We start from the raw sequence: 13,357 nt of genomic DNA, 5'->3' as shown, positions 1-13,357 counted from the left end.
AATCACACATGGCCACCACAGCCACACACTTTCATGTAGGTTCTAGGGATCTAAACTCCAGTCCCCATACTTGAGTGACAAGCATTTTAACCACTAGGTCATCGCTCCCTACCTATGTCACGTATTTCTTGGCAGTGAATTATAAACATTAAATTACTGAGCGTAGCAGGTGCCTTGCAGATACAGAAGGACCTCACATCTATTCCGTGGCTCCCTTTTCCTCTTTGGGTGCCTTCCTTGCCCTCTGCAATGGGTCTCTTTGCTGTGTGGCATACCATTGTAGCTTTTTCCCACTGTGGGCAGGGTTCTAAGTTGCTGTGAAAAATACCTGCTAAAGAAACCTCTAAGAAACCAGCCAATGTGTGCTTTTTTTTAACCTTTGAACTCTTGGAGTAAATCTCTCCACCCTCCGTCCCAGCTTCATTCTCAGGGTGCATGTGATGGAAGGGAGCCCACTGAGATGAATTTAAGTGAGTGATTCGTCTGCGTGGAACTCAGGCCTTAAGACCTATAGATCAGGGTGCAGATGGCTCCTGTTGGTAAAGGATGTCAAACATTATTGTTTATTATCAAGCAAAACTTGTGCACAAATATCACAAGACAAAATGGGGAATGTGAACTGAGTCACCAGTCAGCTCATTCCTCATTTCAACGGTCCCACCTGTTCTTTCTGTCACATCTGTACCCAATGAAAATCCCACCTCTTAGACCAAAATACTCCTTTCAGTTGGCTAGTGGTCCAGTGACAGAATTCCCATAACATTTCCCCCTTTCTGTCTAATTAAGAAGGAAACGTTCTAACCCTATTATAGTAAAACTATATACAATAAGAATTATCATTAAGTATTGTCCAGATAAAAAGGAAAGGTACTAACCTTAACAAAAATGAAACTACATGCAACAAAAACAATTATTAAGTAAGAAATACATTCTAAATGTCCAGTCCATAAGTAATTGGCAAACTTATAGAGATTACTTCATTAGTTGTCCTTTCCTGCCAAGATTCGGGAGTACTGTAACTGTAACTGTCTAGTCTTCAGCCCCCATCAAGGACCCGAGAAGGAAAATAATATTACCAGAGTAAGCAGAAATTGCAAGCAAGCAACTTCCAAAAACTGTAAGAAATGACAGAAACAGCTGGCTGCCTGGATAGTCACCAAAGGTTCTTCAGTCATGTTGGGCCATACATCTTTGGCCTACAGACCTATAATATCTGACAGACCTTTTGCAGAAGCAGAAAATTTTGAAGGACTGTTCTACCCTGTCTTGGCAAAGTTTGGCAGTCACATTTTTTTTTTTTTGTGTGTGTGTGTCCTGCTTGTCAGTTTGGACAGTGTACCATTAGCAGTCAAGGCAAGGGCAGTTTCTTGCCCTAAAGGTCAGCTTGTGTCACAAAGAAAGCAAACTCCATATGGAGTTTCTTCAATGCCCATCATCCTCTTTAGATGTAGATCAGTGCTGCCAGGAGCAGACACGTCTCATGTCAAGAAAAATCTAAGTTATTAAAACATTTTAAATACCTTATCCTGTAGGTCTTTGAAGTGTTTGAAGATTGTCTATTTGAAAGATATCTCTGTATACCTAGGAAACCTAACTAACATGACAATAATTTTGATAATTATTAGTGGCTATTAACCTGTATTTCTTTATTATCCTATATAGCTTTTAAGGACTAAAACTTCATATTGTATAAATAAACAAGCTGTTTAGGTATGACTTATATAGGTAATACCTTAAGCAGAAATAGAAACAGATGTACAGTATATGGACAATAACCTCAAATTTGTAACAATATACAAAATATCTTAAATGGAGGTAGAAACATATACAATATAACAAAAACCTTAAATTTGTATCAATTTTCTGAATTCTAGGATTACAGATATATATTATATTTGTTTGGTGTGTGCATGCGTGTGTGTCTAGCAGGGTCTCACTCTGTAGGCAGAGCTGGCACTATGAAGCCCAGCTGACATCTACTTCTGGTGATACCCTTTGTCTTATGCCTTCTGAATGGTAGAATTACAGGCGTGAGCCACCACATCTTGCCCTTGAGATGTAACTAAGTTCCTTATTTTTTTGCTTTTGCCTGGAATTTTGGGGGGATGGATATTTGTGTTTTTTTCGAAGTCTAGAACTCTGACCAAGTACTGTAAGCTCTTCTCAAGATGTCTGAGCCCAGTGGTACTGTGGATCTCAATCATCTTGGAAATAGTGCTCTTTTAGAAACCACTCACCTTCCTGCCTGACTCCTGTCCCCTCTGCTGTACCCCGGAGAGTAGAAAGATGAGGCAGAAGTGCATTATGGTCATGGACTGGCTCTGACCAAAGGATTCTGCAGCCCAGCTGGGCAACAGCCCTGTGCATAGGACCATTCAACATGCAAGGTCAGGATCACAGAGCAGGGGCCTCTGACCATCCATCCAGGCAGAGGCAGGTTTCATGTCCTTCCTAAGTGACTCTTTCTAGTGACTCCAAGACCTCTATCTCAGACAGACCTGAGAGCAGGCTAGACCTTAACTTTGGCCTGACAGGGAGGTCCACGCATTTCTAAACTTACAACATAGCTGCCTTCTACTAAATGTGCTAAACCATTCCTACCTGACTGCCAAGCTGAGGCATCTTTGCAGGGCCACCTGCACCTTGCTTATTGCAGCCAGGGCTATTCTTGGTCACCGACACCCTACATCTCCTCCTCCTCTTCTTTTTTTTTCTTTTCTTCTTCTTCTTTTTTTTGTTTTGTTTTATTTATTTATTTATTTATTTATTTATTTATTTATTTATTTATTTTAAGACAGGGTTTTTCTGGATAGCCTTCGCTGTCCTGGAACTCACTCTGTAGACCATGCTGGCCTTAAATTCAGAGATCCATTTACCTTTGCCTTCTGAGTACCGATCTAAAGGCGTGTGCCACCATGCCTGACTTGCTCTGCCTCTCTTCTATCCTGCAGGGCTAAGCCATGAGCCCATTGCCCAAAAGTTCCACACTGCAGGTGATTCTTCTCTCTTCCTGGTCAGAGGAGGTCAATCATTGGAAACTCAAAAAGGTTTAGTCTGGGAGCCCTAGGTCCAAGGTGCCAGTCACACAATAATGCTAGTTCACACATAGGCAAGCCCCAGACTTGGTGAACCAAGTCCTTAAGGCACTGGTTCTCAACCTTCCTAACGTTGCTGTGCTTTAACACACTTCCTCATGGTGTGGTGACCCCCAACCATAAAATTATTTTGTTGTTACTTCATAACTGTAATTTTGTTACTGTTACGAATCATAATGTAACTATCTGTGTTTTCCAATGGTCTTAGGTGACCCCTGTGAAAGGATCATTCGACCCCCAAAGTGGTCTCGACCCACAGGTTGAGAGCCACTGACTTAAGGGAACCTTCTGAACTGAGAGATCTAAGGACCACCGTTCAGTTACAAGACTGCTTGCCTTAGCAGCCGTTTACAGTACTGCTAGGGATGTGTTCCCACAAGCCATATCTCCAGTGCGCTCTACCACCAAGTCTACCCCAGGGGCATAAGAATGTACAAGATGCCTCCTCCTTGCCTCAGACAGTAAGAGACAAGAGGCAGGTATCTGAGGCATGCATGAGATGGAAGATGCATAGATCTCTTCATATGTATGAAGACAACTCACCAGGATTTAATCTGCAACTTGGATTTAATCGGTTAAGTAAGGAAGAAGTGTGTGGTTGTCATGGCAACAGTAAATTCCCCAGGACCAGGTTGGTCTCTAAGGGCGGTGGAGTGTGCAGAGCTAAGAAGCCTCTACCTCCTTGGTAGAGATTGTTTTGAAGAATAAAAAGCAGTTCTTCCCATGACTCCAGCTCGGGGTCTGAACTGTTGGTGTAGGAACCATGGGCCAAGCTGGCCCTGCTTCCTTACTCTGAAGGGGAGTGCCCAGATTGCCCATACCAAATTTCAGAGGCAACCCTCTGCTCAGGGAATGCTTGCTGTCCTTAAGGACTAGATGTCTCAGGCTGTGCCCTTATCCCGAGGGCTAGCCCCACCTGGAGAGCTCATATTTAGAGCCTTTTTTTAAAAAACTCCTCCTGCCTTGATTCTAGTGTTCAGCTCCCACCTGTTGCCTGGTGTGTAAGCACAGTGTGGCAGATCCCCAGAGTCTTATCTGAAGGATCAGAAAACCTACAGTCTCACCCAGGGTGCCAACAGCTGATACCCTGTTTACAAACACCTAGCCTACCAGCCTGGCCCCTTCCTTTCCACTGAGCCGGAAGGAGAGCCAGCTGGGCATTCCCTTGGTCTATGCCTGGGCCCAGGCCTGGATAGGCAGAAGAGGAGAAGGCTGTAAAGTGAGGAAATAGGTATGTGAAGCCTTCCCTGTCCCCAGTCCCACTCCTTCTATCTCTGCTCTCCTTCTGACCAACCAATGCTCTTGGGCCCTTCGAACAAGGGCCTAGCAACTTAGCAAGCCTCTGAGGCCTCTGGACCAAGCAAGTCTGGCATGTCCATCTCTGTGGTCCCTAGGGATAGCTCAGGAAATAGGAACAGATGTATAAATGGTTGACTTGGGTAGTCAGGAGTGGGAACAGAAGAAATGAAACAGCCCAGGCTTGAGGAGAGGAATCTGGTAAGCTTGAGCTTGGGAGGCATTCAATGCCACACTGAGACAAGAGTGTTTATTTGGCTCCTCATCCCCATCTACTGTCCCTGGAATGACTTCCATCTTCCAGAAGGATCATAGGGATCCCCCAGACAGACACCTGAGGACCCACCCCCCTTAGCCTACCTCATCTGGCCCCTTAAAGGCGCTGCCTCCATGAGAGACTCAGCCGACCTTATTGTCTTTGCTGTATGGTGGCGGGCTTTCCCACTTGTCCAGTTAGTGCTACCTGGAATCAGGAAGCGTGCACTGGAGACAGGCACAGATCCGGAGCAATGATGTCCTTGTCAGAACTTGGTGACATTGGCCCCAGGACAGGGCAGGCAGGTTCCCTTTTGTCTCTGAGGAGTCTTCCTCACCAAGGCTCTTCACTGGTCCTAGGTTCTAAAGCTGAAGTCTGAGGGGCTCAGAGCCGTTGAGAGAGGCACAGAGGAACTAGGGGCATCCTGGGAGCTCCCTGCTCCTCGGTCCAGCCTAGTCAGCAGCTTGATAAAGGAAGAACTTCTGTTCCTGGTTGGTGCACATCTGTTCTTCCTCTCCCCTCAGGGAACAGGTCCAGAGGCCCTTCCTAGAGAAGTGAGACTTCCACCATGCTTCTCATTCCCCACAGCCTGTGTTTCTGCTTCCGACATGGGGTGTCCATAGGTAAAAGCATCCTTTATGTCAAGCCCTGGTCAAGTTCTCTAGATACGGTGGTGTTCTTCCTGTCAGGTTTGGTCGGCAAGCACCTTTACCCTCTGAAGGCTTTTTTGTTTTGTTTTGTTTTGTCTTTTTAGGCCTAGGCTCCACACGGACTTCTGGCTAACATAACTTCTGCTGACCCCTGATTGCAGCCTTCCTGGAACTGCAGCGAAAGGCTCCTACTGGAGTGTGCACTGGCCTGGCTCATCTGCTTACAGCTCAAAGAGGAAACACGTGGGAGTCCTGCCCCCTAGCGGCTGCTCTTCTCTCAAGCCTCCCAATGCCCCTGGGTTTTCTCCAGTGCCTGGTACAAAGGTTCATGCCACAAGAGCAGAGTAACAAGAAATGTGACCCAGGGATTCTGATATATAAACACCCTTGAGTCCTGAGATCCTGTTTCTAGAGGTAACCCCAGTTAGAGGCCCCGAGGAGTCCTAGGCTGAACCACAGGGTCTCAGGCCACGAAGAGGGAGGCCCGAGTGCCGAGCACCGGGGCATCCATGAATACTCATCAGCACAGTTAGTGAGAGATGGAAGTGTACCTCTGTCCAGGCTGGGATGGAGACCTCACACTCTTCCCCCTTATAGTCGCTGTCATCAAACTGTGACCAGAGTCACCGCCAAGGCCGCCAAGCCTTTGACCCAGCTTCCCTGGCCTCCCAAACCTGAAGCCCTCCCTACAAGGCATCTGCTGTACTAGGACAGTCTGCCAATTATTGTTTTCCAGAGAAGAAAGTTGCTTAGTTATTTAACTTATATTTTAGTTGATGTATTTGGGTGTTTTGCCTGCATATATGTGTGTGTACCACATGCATGTCTGGTGCCTGAGGAGGTCAGAATACAGTGTTGGATCCTCTGGGACTGGGGTTACAGATACTGTGAGCTGCTATGTGGGTGCTGGGAATTGAACCTCGTCCTTTTTTGGGGGAGGGGGTCTCTATTATGTAGCTCTGACTATCCTGGAGAACGGATGCTCCGTGTTTGTAAAGCCAGTGATCTCAACTCCTGAGCCAGTTTCCCATCCCAGTTACTTAGTTTTTAATCACACTAGAAACATCTGTAAGGCCTCACTTTAAGAATGTAACTTAAGGGCTGGGTGTGGTGATACGCGCCTTCAATCCCAGTGTTTGGGAGGCAGAGGCAGGTGGATCTCTGTGAATTCAAGGCCAGTCTGGTCTATTTAGGGAGTTCTAGGAAGGTGGTAAAGGCTGCTGGTCAGAAAAGGACTGTAACAAGTCAGGTTGGCCCACGCCTTTAATCCTAGTACTCAAGAGGCAGAAGCACGGTGAATCTCTGTGAATGTGAGGTCAACCTGGTCTACACGATGAGGAACAGCCAGGGTTACATAGAAAGACCATGCCTCAAAACAAAATGAAAAGAAGAAAATGTAACACAAGCGAGACGGCACACGCATCTGTATTCCACTGTTGAGACAGGTAGGAGGCCTGCCTAGGTAGCGAAGCAACACCACAACTCACACAAACCCCAGGCTCCAGTAGATCAGTGGTGGTCTGTAACATGAACAATAGATAGATAGAGGGGTTAAAACTACAGATCAGAGAAGCAGAGCAGTAAGCCGCTAGAGCGAACCTTTTACCTCTACCAAGGCTCAGATTGAAGGGGCGATCCTCAGACTGCCTTGACTGCACTGTGTCTCCACCAAACCTCAGACTCCACACTCCAGTGAGTTCCTGTCTCTTCCCATTCTATCCATTCCTCTCTCTGCCCAGTCATGTCACTCCTGTCTCCACCTCCTTAGTGTTGGGATTAAAAGCGTGTGACTCCCAAACACTGGGATTAAGTGTGAACAACCACCACCTGGATCTGTTTCTGGATTTATCTTCTGTAGCCCAGGGTGGCCTTAAACTCACAGAGATCCATCCAGCACCTGAGTCCTGGGATTAAAGTGTGTGCTGCCACTCCCCGGCCTCTAGTGGTTTAGCTCTGCACTCTGATTGGCAGGCAAGCTTTACTTATTAAAATACAATGAAATAGTACTACATTTCCCCTTTTTGTCTAAAATTTAAAAAGAAGGTTATAATTAATATAAGAAAAACGATATAAAATAAATACAATAACTGTATTCAATATATGTAGGCAATAAGTACATCAATAATGTCTAGTTCATTTGCATTTGACAAATTCAGAGGAAATGTTTGTAGATGACCTATTTAAAATATACCTCTGTTTGACCTTGAAAATACAATATTTAGCCGGGTGATGGTGGCTCACGCCTTTAATCCCAGCACTTGGGAGGCAGAGGCAGGCGGATCTCTGTGAGTTCGAGACCAGTCTGGTCTACAAGAGCTAGTTCCAGGACAGGCTCCAAAGCCACAGAGAAACCCTGTCTCGAAAAACAAAAAAAAAAAAAAAAAAAAAAAAAAAAAAAAAAAAAAAAAAAAAAAAAAAAAAAGAAAGAAAGAAAGAAAATACAATATTTGTATACAAATACAAAATCTAATTCAATATTTAAAACTAATAGTTGTATTTTAAAAGTAGATTCAATATCTACCTTTTAATCTTATCATTTCAGTATCCCCCCCCCTTTTTCTTTTCAAAACAAGAACTCTGAATCTAATCTCCTTTGTTCAGCTTTCCTCCTGACTGTAACCAATAACAAATGATAACAAACTCCCTTAAACAGTGACAAATATTCATAACCCATTGAACGAAAAAACCACCCACCCCACCTCTTGGAAATATGTGTGTCATATTGGTCCACCCACTGAGACAGTGTGCCTGAACTAATGGGAGCTCACCAATTCCAGCTGGACTGGGATTGAACAAGCATGGGATCAAACTGGACCCTCTGAATGTGGCTGACAATTGAGGCAGACTAAGAAGCCAATAATAATGGCACTGATTTGTCTCTACTGCATGTACTGGCTTTTTGGGATCCTATTTTATTTAGATGCATACCTTCCTAAGCCTGGATGGAGGGGGTAAGGCCTTGAACAAAAATTTTAATTGATAAAAGAAAAAAAAGAAGAAAAAAACAGATATCCCATTTGTCCAGTGCAGTGGTCTTCAGATTTCTTAGCTGAAAAGACAAAACCAAAACTCTTCCCCAACTTTAATTTTGCAGTAAGTCCTCTTTTGGCAAGTTATTTCTGATCAAATGAAAAGCATTTGTTAGTTTTATAGCTTAGTTTAGATTAAACGGCCATGCTGTTTGAACTATCATATCTTCTAATTCAGAGGTGTCTCTTGTTTAAATTGAATCTTACCAATTTTGATGGTATCTGTAGCTTTTCTTTTTCTGTGGAAACAGAAGCAAAACCCTTCCCCATTGTAACACATATCCTGAATTCCATTCTGAGGTCAGTACATCTTTAAAGTATATCAATTGATTTAATTATGTAGTTTTTTTCTACTATCCAATGTCTCTCCACAATTGTTGTTTCTTTCTCATTAGCATTTAGAAAGTCCAAAATTAATAATGCATTATGCAATCTGTTTCTTGGGGTAAACATCATACCTTCCTGTTTATTTAACATATCCTTTAGAATTCAATTGATCTTTCTATAATTACCTGCTATGTAGGATTGTGTGGTGTACCTGTAATATGCTTTATATAATAATAAGCAAAAACTCTTTCATTTTCTAGAGATATATATCTGTCTTTATTTGTACAGGTATCCCCATGACAGCCATAACTTCTAGCAAATGTGTGATTACCAAATCAGCCTTTCCCAAACTCAAAGCAGTTTCCCATTAAAAACCTAAATAGGTATCAATGGTGTGGTGTACATATTTTAGTTTTCCAAATTCTACAAAATGGAACCCATCTATCTGCCAGATTTCATTCCTTTGAGTACCCTTTGGGTTACTTCTGCAGGTAGCACTGATTGGTTATATAAAGAAAAAGTGGAACATTTCCTTAGCTTGTGGACACATGATGGAAAAGTCTTTTTTTAATGTTGTGCCCAGATTACGACCCCCAAAGAGACCACCAGAGAGGCCCAGACTGTAATACATAAGGTTTATTTAGCGTAATACAAACTAGTTTGGAATCCGTCTCTAACCCCTGCTGTAAAGAGGTCCCCATCCTGCTGTGTCAGCTAATTTTTTTCCTTAGAGCAAGACCATCCTGTTTCTGAGTCAGGCCATCTTTATCAGCCTGTACCAGAGCTGAGTGTCCTTGTGCTTGGAATCTCCTGGGTTGGGGGGTGGGGGTTGGAACGTAAGGCTAGTCTGTGTTTCTAAGTTTAAAACATTTTGCTAGGAAATTCCTTCTCGTCCCTTTGAGAATAAGGGGTGAGGGTCCCACATTTAAACCTTTACTATTGACATGATTTTTTTAATGAAATTCTGAGGCCTTCAATACATTTCCAATCAATAACTGATCAATCTCTGCATTACTTTGTGCTAGAGAACCTGGCTGACCCATAAGGGCTCAGATATGTGTTACGTATATGCTGATTCCTGATTATATCTTGTAACTGAATAAATTGCAAAGTCAATTTTGCATCATCTAGTATAAATTCAGCAGTTTCAATATGCAAAACAACTCTTTCTACATATTACGAACAGGTAACTATGTTGAGAGGTTCTTTAAAATCCTTTAGTACCATAAGAATAGCATATGATGCTGACTTTTAGACAGAATCATAATTATAAGTTGAATGCTCTTGGATTGCCCCTTCGGTCTGAGCATCATTGGTAGAGGTAAAGAGGTTAAAGGTCTCTCTAGTGGCTGACTGTTCTGTTTCTCTGATCTTCAGCTTTAACCCCATATCTGTCTCTGGGTTTTTACTATTCTTGCTACTGTGGTCAGTGCCTGTAACCTCAGGACTCCTAAGGGAGGAAGATCTCAGTTGAAAGCTATCTGGGCTAAAGAAGGTCTTTAGCGGCAACTCTGTGCTTCCCAAAAAGTAATACCATAAAATGAAACCAAAAAGCCCCACTCCCACCCCAATGCCCCCTCTCTGAGGCTCATCTCTCTGGCTCTGAGCTGCTGTGATCTGAGGGGCCTGACTGGCCTTCTTGTCAGCAATCCTGGAATCTGGGTCTGTTCCCAGATTCCTCCACTGCCATTACTACTGTTCTCTATGAGCCCATCACAAGCCCAGCCCCAGAATCTCGCTGGGTCACAGGCCCACATCTGCTCTCCCATCAGGCCACACCGAGGGACAGGCAGTACCCAGATGCTGGATCCTGCACCAACCTAGATGTCTGCACGCGGTCAATGCTGGAGCCGTCTGGGCAGCCTCTCCTGAAACAGAGACTATTAGCGCCAGACTCCAGAAAATCCTGCAGATTTGAGTCAGGAGTCTATCAGGTTCCCTCCGTGAGACTGGGCCTACCCCTATCCAGCCTGAGGTTCCAGCCTAACAGTTTTTATCTGTCTGGCTGAAGTTGCAACAGACATGACCTGCATGAGCTAAACCTAACTAGGGGTTACTGTCCCAAAGTGACTGACCCACTTGAAAAAGGTGGCTTTTCCTGACCTCTGGCTCTTTGTGAGAAAATCACATTCTTTCTCTTCAGAAACTGGGCAATAGGCAGCTGCTGGCAAGTCAAGCCTGGTCACTAGAGTTCAGTATGGCCAAATTCTGGGAGAGGCTCGGGGCCTTTGGGGCTATCTCAGACACCCCTAAGCTCAGTCACATTTCCTGCCCTCTCACAGAGAACCTGAGAATTCCTGGCTAGTAGCCACCAAGGAAGGCCTCTAGGGAAATAGGGACAAACAGCTGAAGATGGGAACGACCTTATGGGGGTCTTGAGCTCACCTCACTGTGACCACAGAAGGACCTGTCTGGGAGAAGGTGACCAGAGAACGCATGCAGGGGGAAGGATGGGGCTCAGGCTTTCTGTAGCTGTCGCTCTTGAGAACTGCATTGGAGAATGTCCAGGGCTCAGCGGGTAGGCAGATCATAGGCAGGTAGCTTTTGAATCTGTTCTGCCATCTGTAAAATGGACAATATACTGCCTACCGCCCAGGTCTATGGTAAGGATTAAGAATCCATTAGAGAGCTGATTGGTGGTGCACACCTTTAATTCCAGCACTTAGGAGGCAGAGGCAGGCAGCTGTCTGTGAGTTTGAGGCCAGCCTGGTTTACAGAGTGAGTTCTGGGACAGCCAGGGTTATACAGAGAAACCCATCTCCAAAACCAAAACCAAACCAAACCATTGAGGGCATAACATCTAATACAACATAGTATACACAAACAACTTATTGGGATTTTTTTAAAAATAGGATTTGTTTATTTTCTGTATATGGTGAGTTATCTGTATGTACACCTCTATGCCAGAAGAGGGCACCAGATCTCATAAATGACTATGAGCCACCATGTGGGTGCTGGGAATTGAACTCAGGACCTCTGGAAGAGCAGCCAGTGCTCTTAACCACTGAGCCATCTCTCCAGCCCCCTTCTTGTTGTTTTTGAGACAGGATAGCACTGTGTAGTTCTGGCTGTCCTGGAACTCTATGTAGACCAGGCTGGCCTCCAAGTTTACAGAGATCTACCGGCCTCATCATCCGGGGAGCTAGGATTAAAGGTGTGTATCACTGTGCTAGCTCATAAGCAACTCTTTTGTGTGTGTGTGTGTGATGTTTTTTTGAGACAGTTACTCTGTATAACAGTCCTGGAGCTCACTTTGTAGACCAGGCAGGCCTCAGATCCATGTGCCTCTGCCTCCCAAGTGCTAGGATTGAAGGTGTGTGCCCCCACTGCCCAGCTCATAGGCAAAACTCTTAATCAGAAAGCCTAAGTGTTTATCAGGAGCCCGAAGAATGGAGACCATTGTCTTAGTTCCTGTTCAGGTGTGTGCCCAGATCTGTGGGTGCTGCATACATCTATCCGTTCATGCTCACTGCTCTGCATGTGATGTTTTCACACGTGGCGCACCATGACAGCACAGATGTGCATGCGCCCTTGGGTGGTTTCTCCTGCAGAGCCAGTACTCAGAAAGCAGTAGGGATGTAGAGTCTGAAGTTTGCCAGTGTTTGGAAGAAGGAAAAGGTAAACAGAGAGAAGACACAGTGGGGAGAATGGGACTGGCTTAGCCTAAACGGGATGCTGTTGTTAGGGTTGCTGAGATCCCCTTTCTGTCCTCATGTGCCACACAAGAAAGTACTGGACTAAGTGCCTTGAGCAAGGTTGCCTTCAGCTGGCAATCATGCCCCACCCCAGACATGGAGTTCCCAGACCTCAGAAAAGCCCAGGCTCGGAACTGGGCATATACTCAGTTGGTAGTGTTTGTCTAGTGTGCATTCATCCCTGGTTTAATCCCCAGCACCACAGAAGACTGGTCGTGGTCATGCCTGCCTCTAATCTCAGCACTTAGTAGATAAAGGCAGGAGGCTCAGGAGTTCAAAGTCATTAGTAGCTACATAGGGAGTCTGAGGCCGGCCTGTGATGCGGGGCTCACAAAGAAAAGTAAGAAGGGAAATTTTGTGTCTGGCAGTGTCACATGGTGTCTCTTCTCCTTTACTCTTAGCTGCAGGTCGGTTGGTCCCTCCGGCTGTGGTGGCTACAACTGTAATAGGCGGTATATTTACGAGTTGCCATAAAAGGTACTGGCATACTGGGGATAAAAGTCTCTCAAATTGCCGTAACCCTGCTATTTGTATGTTTATGACCTCATTTGCTAGCCAGCGGCTCACAGATTCTGGTGTCCCAACTCTGCACCTGAAGGTGCAGGTCCCCATCCAGAGTCCTGAAGGATGGGAGGGTGCAGACCGGGAGTATTGCTGTGGGGCCTCAGAGACTTCTCTGGGAGCATGCCCTGGAGGCCTGCCTGCCTGCCTGCTTTCACTCCCCTCCTTCCCTCCCTCCTTCCTTCCTTTCTCCTTCCTTCCTTCTTTCCTTCCTTCCTTCCTTCCTTCCTTCCTTCCTTCCTTCCTTCCTTCCTCCTTCCTGCCTTCCTTCCTTTCTTCCTTCCTTTTTAAGATTTTACTGAGGAATAGTGTACACCTGCTCAAATGCATGAAACCATCGGTAGTCGACTGGGTGCCTGACTAAACTCACGCCATGTAACTATTGACCAGAGCAGGGTCTGCCACTCTGGGAGACTCCTTTGTGCCTTTTTTTACTGGCAGTGTCCTT

This window comes from Alexandromys fortis, unplaced genomic scaffold, assembly GCF_014885135.2.
Source record: "Alexandromys fortis isolate MF-2015 unplaced genomic scaffold, M_Fortis_MF-2015_v1.1 scaffold_106, whole genome shotgun sequence".
In the NCBI taxonomy this organism is placed as follows: Eukaryota; Metazoa; Chordata; class Mammalia; order Rodentia; family Cricetidae; genus Alexandromys; species Alexandromys fortis.
The sequence above is the reverse complement of the archived record's forward strand: the minus strand, read 5'-3'. Positions refer to the sequence as shown.